This window comes from Carassius gibelio, chromosome B22 (genome assembly GCF_023724105.1).
Source record: "Carassius gibelio isolate Cgi1373 ecotype wild population from Czech Republic chromosome B22, carGib1.2-hapl.c, whole genome shotgun sequence".
NCBI lineage: Eukaryota > Metazoa > Chordata > Actinopteri > Cypriniformes > Cyprinidae > Carassius > Carassius gibelio.
Window position 1 is genome coordinate 42,607,005 of NC_068417.1, and position 5,000 is coordinate 42,612,004.

The following is a 5,000-nucleotide window of genomic DNA, read 5'->3' on the forward strand; positions in this document are numbered from 1 at the left end:
TTTGATGAGAGACTGCCTAGGAATACCAGGTGCTTTAAGCTTTTGGGTTTTCATTCCTACTTATATAATGTACTGGCGATAAGATTGGCTGGTCTTTAAATAGCCCTCTCTTTGCAGCAGACTTCGCTTACGGCCATACCATCCTGGCTATGCCTGATCTCGTCTGATCTCGGAAGCTAAGCAGGTTTGGGCCTGGTTAGTACTTGGATGGGAGACCGCCTGGGAATACCAGGTGCTGTAAGCTTTTTGGAAATTTTTCACTTAGTATATAATAATTTTGCCAAAAAATAGAGTCAATGCCAATCTCTGAATATTAGCAGGTTTGGGCCTGGTTAGTACATGGATGGGAGACTGCCTGGGAATACCAGGTGCTGTAAGCTTTTTGGACATTTTTCACTTAGTATATAATAATTTTGCCAAAAAATAGAGTCAATGCCCGATCTCTGAATATTTGCAGGTTTGGGCCTGGTTAGTACATGGATGGGAGACTGCCTGGGAATACCAGGTGCTTTAATCTTTTTGGAAAATTTCACGAATTATATAATAATCTTTCATTAAAAAAAAAAAAAAAAAAAAAAAAGAGTCAATGCCCGATCTCTGAATCTTAGCAGGTTTAGGTCTGGTTAGTACTTGTATGAGAGACTGCCTAGGAATACCAGGTGCTTTAAGCTTTTGGGTTTTCTTTCCTACTTATATAATGTACTGGCGATAAGATTGGCTGTTCTTTAAATAGCCCTCTCTTCAATCAATCAATCAATCACCTTTATTTATATAGTGCTTTAAACAAAATACATTGCGTCAAAGCACTGAACAACATTCATTTGGAAAACAGTGTCTCAATAATGCAAAATGATAGTTAAAGGCAGTTCATCATTGAATTCAGCTATGTCATCTCTGTTCAGTTGAAATAGTGTCTGTTTTTATTTGCAATCAAGTCAATGATATCGCTGTAGATGAAGTGACCCCAACTAAGCAAGCCAGAGGCGACAGCGGCAAGGAACCGAAACTCCATCGGTGACAGAATGGAGAAAAAAACCTTGGGAGAAACCAGGCTCAGTTGGGGGGTCAGTTCTCCTCTGACCAGACGAAAACCAGTAGTTCAATTCCAGGCTGCAGCAAAGTCAGATTGTGCAGAAGAATCATCTGTTTCCTGTGGTCTTGTCCTGGTGCTCCTCTGAGACAAGGTCTTTACAGGGGATCTGTATCTGGGGCTCTAGTTGTCCTGGTCTCCGCTGTCTTTCAGGGCAGTAGAGGTCCTTTCTAGGTGCTTTTTGGACATTTTTCACTTAGTATATAATAATTTTGCCAAAAAATAGAGTCAGTGCCTGATCTCTGAATATTAGCAGGTTTGGGCCTGTTTAGTACATGGATGGGAGACTGCCTGGGAATATACTGCCTTTAATTATAATTTTGCATTATTGAGACACTGTTTTCCTAATGAATGTTGTTCAGTGCTTTGACGCAATGTATTTTGTTTAAAGCACTATATAAATAAAGGTGATTGATTGATTGATTGAATACCAGGTGCTGTAAGCTTTTTGGACATTTTTCACTTAGTATATAATAATTTTGCCAAAAAATAGAGTCAATGCCTGATCTCTGAATATTAGCAGGTTTGGGCCTGCTTAGTACATGGATGGGAGACAGCCTGGGAATACCAGGTGCTTTAATCTTTTTGGAAAATTTCACGAATTATATAATAATCTTTCATAAAAAAAAAAAAAAAAGAGTCAATGCCCGATCTCTGAATCTTAGCAGGTTTAGGTCTGATTAGTACTTTGATGAGAGACTGCCTAGGAATACCAGGTGCTTTAAGCTTTTGGGTTTTCATTCCTACTTATATAATGTACTGGCGATAAGATTGGCTGGTCTTTAAATAGCCCTCTCTTTGCAGCAGACTTCGCTTACGGCCATACCATCCTGGCTATGCCTGATCTCGTCTGATCTCGGAAGCTAAGCAGGTTTGGGCCTGGTTAGTACTTGGATGGGAGACCGCCTGGGAATACCAGGTGCTGTAAGCTTTTTGGAAATTTTTCACTTAGTATATAATAATTTTGCCAAAAAATAGAGTCAATGCCAATCTCTGAATATTAGCAGGTTTGGGCCTGGTTAGTACATGGATGGGAGACTGCCTGGGAATACCAGGTGCTGTAAGCTTTTTGGACATTTTTCACTTAGTATATAATAATTTTGCCAAAAAATAGAGTCAATGCCCGATCTCTGAATATTTGCAGGTTTGGGCCTGGTTAGTACATGGATGGGAGACTGCCTGGGAATACCAGGTGCTTTAATCTTTTTGGAAAATTTCACGAATTATATAATAATCTTTCATTAAAAAAAAAAAAAAAAAAAAAAAAGAGTCAATGCCCGATCTCTGAATCTTAGCAGGTTTAGGTCTGGTTAGTACTTGTATGAGAGACTGCCTAGGAATACCAGGTGCTTTAAGCTTTTGGGTTTTCTTTCCTACTTATATAATGTACTGGCGATAAGATTGGCTGTTCTTTAAATAGCCCTCTCTTCAATCAATCAATCAATCACCTTTATTTATATAGTGCTTTAAACAAAATACATTGCGTCAAAGCACTGAACAACATTCATTTGGAAAACAGTGTCTCAATAATGCAAAATGATAGTTAAAGGCAGTTCATCATTGAATTCAGCTATGTCATCTCTGTTCAGTTGAAATAGTGTCTGTTTTTATTTGCAATCAAGTCAATGATATCGCTGTAGATGAAGTGACCCCAACTAAGCAAGCCAGAGGCGACAGCGGCAAGGAACCGAAACTCCATCGGTGACAGAATGGAGAAAAAAACCTTGGGAGAAACCAGGCTCAGTTGGGGGGTCAGTTCTCCTCTGACCAGACGAAAACCAGTAGTTCAATTCCAGGCTGCAGCAAAGTCAGATTGTGCAGAAGAATCATCTGTTTCCTGTGGTCTTGTCCTGGTGCTCCTCTGAGACAAGGTCTTTACAGGGGATCTGTATCTGGGGCTCTAGTTGTCCTGGTCTCCGCTGTCTTTCAGGGCAGTAGAGGTCCTTTCTAGGTGCTTTTTGGACATTTTTCACTTAGTATATAATAATTTTGCCAAAAAATAGAGTCAGTGCCTGATCTCTGAATATTAGCAGGTTTGGGCCTGTTTAGTACATGGATGGGAGACTGCCTGGGAATATACTGCCTTTAATTATAATTTTGCATTATTGAGACACTGTTTTCCTAATGAATGTTGTTCAGTGCTTTGACGCAATGTATTTTGTTTAAAGCACTATATAAATAAAGGTGATTGATTGATTGATTGAATACCAGGTGCTGTAAGCTTTTTGGACATTTTTCACTTAGTATATAATAATTTTGCCAAAAAATAGAGTCAATGCCTGATCTCTGAATATTAGCAGGTTTGGGCCTGCTTAGTACATGGATGGGAGACAGCCTGGGAATACCAGGTGCTTTAATCTTTTTGGAAAATTTCACGAATTATATAATAATCTTTCATAAAAAAAAAAAAAAAAGAGTCAATGCCCGATCTCTGAATCTTAGCAGGTTTAGGTCTGATTAGTACTTTGATGAGAGACTGCCTAGGAATACCAGGTGCTTTAAGCTTTTGGGTTTTCATTCCTACTTATATAATGTACTGGCGATAAGATTGGCTGGTCTTTAAATAGCCCTCTCTTTGCAGCAGACTTCGCTTACGGCCATACCATCCTGGCTATGCCTGATCTCGTCTGATCTCGGAAGCTAAGCAGGTTTGGGCCTGGTTAGTACTTGGATGGGAGACCGCCTGGGAATACCAGGTGCTGTAAGCTTTTTGGAAATTTTTCACTTAGTATATAATAATTTTGCCAAAAAATAGAGTCAATGCCAATCTCTGAATATTAGCAGGTTTGGGCCTGGTTAGTACATGGATGGGAGACTGCCTGGGAATACCAGGTGCTGTAAGCTTTTTGGACATTTTTCACTTAGTATATAATAATTTTGCCAAAAAATAGAGTCAATGCCCGATCTCTGAATATTTGCAGGTTTGGGCCTGGTTAGTACATGGATGGGAGACTGCCTGGGAATACCAGGTGCTTTAATCTTTTTGGAAAATTTCACGAATTATATAATAATCTTTCATTTAAAAAAAAAAAAAAAAAAAAAAAAAAGAGTCAATGCCCGATCTCTGAATCTTAGCAGGTTTAGGTCTGGTTAGTACTTTGATGAGAGACTGCCTAGGAATACCAGGTGCTTTAAGCTTTTGGGTTTTCTTTCCTACTTAAATAATGTACTGGCGATAAGATTGGCTGGTCTTTAAATAGCCCTCTCTTTGCAGCAGACTTCGCTTACGGCCATACCAACCTGGCTATGCCGGATCTCGTCTGATCTCGGAAGCTAAGCAGGTTTGGGCCTGGTTAGTACTTGGATGGGAGACCGCCTGGGAATACCAGGTGCTGTAAGCTTTTTGGACATTTTTCACTTAGTATATAATAATTTTGCCAAAAAATAGAGTCAATGCCTGATCTCTGAATATTAGCAGGTTTGGGCCTGCTTAGTACATGGATAGGAGACTGCCTGGGAATACCAGGTGTTTTAATCTTTTTGGAAAAGTTCACGAATTATATAATAATCTTTCATAAAAAAAAAAAAAAGAGTCAATGCCCGATCTCTGAATCTTAGCAGGTTTAGGTCTGATTAGTACTTTGATGAGAGACTGCCTAGGAATACCAGGTGCTTTAAGCTTTTGGGTTTTCATTCCTACTTATATAATGTACTGGCGATAAGATTGGCTGATCTTTAAATAGCCCTCTCTTTGCAGCAGACTTTGCTTACGGCCATACCATCCTGGCTATGCCCGATCTCGTCTGATCTCGGAAGCTAAGCAGGTTTGGGCCTGGTTAGTACTTGGATGGGAGACCGCCTGGGAATACCAGGTGCTGTAAGCTTTTTGGAAATTTTTCACTTAGTATATAATAATTTTGCCAAAAAATAGAGTCAATGCCAATCTCTGAATATTAGCAGGTTTGGGCCT

At 39.5% G+C, this 5,000-nt stretch overlaps 5 non-coding genes across 5 annotated transcripts; all 5 read left to right on the forward strand.

Annotated features, from left to right (window-relative positions):
* Positions 1-125: 125 nt before the first annotated feature.
* LOC128000746 (5S ribosomal RNA) lies at positions 126-244 on the forward strand. The gene has a single exon (XR_008173524.1). It is a non-coding gene; the product is annotated as a 5S ribosomal RNA (ribosomal RNA).
* Positions 245-1,902: 1,658 nt separating this feature from the next.
* Positions 1,903-2,021, forward strand: LOC128000748 (5S ribosomal RNA). The gene has a single exon (XR_008173525.1). It is a non-coding gene; the product is annotated as a 5S ribosomal RNA (ribosomal RNA).
* A 1,658-nt stretch (positions 2,022-3,679) lies between these two features.
* LOC128000749 (5S ribosomal RNA) lies at positions 3,680-3,798 on the forward strand. Its single transcript, XR_008173526.1, has one exon. It is a non-coding gene; the product is annotated as a 5S ribosomal RNA (ribosomal RNA).
* Positions 3,799-4,312: 514 nt separating this feature from the next.
* LOC127999741 (5S ribosomal RNA) lies at positions 4,313-4,431 on the forward strand. The gene has a single exon (XR_008172550.1). It is a non-coding gene; the product is annotated as a 5S ribosomal RNA (ribosomal RNA).
* A 364-nt stretch (positions 4,432-4,795) lies between these two features.
* Positions 4,796-4,914, forward strand: LOC127996285 (5S ribosomal RNA). Its single transcript, XR_008169196.1, has one exon. It is a non-coding gene; the product is annotated as a 5S ribosomal RNA (ribosomal RNA).
* The last annotated feature ends 86 nt before the right edge of the window (positions 4,915-5,000 follow it).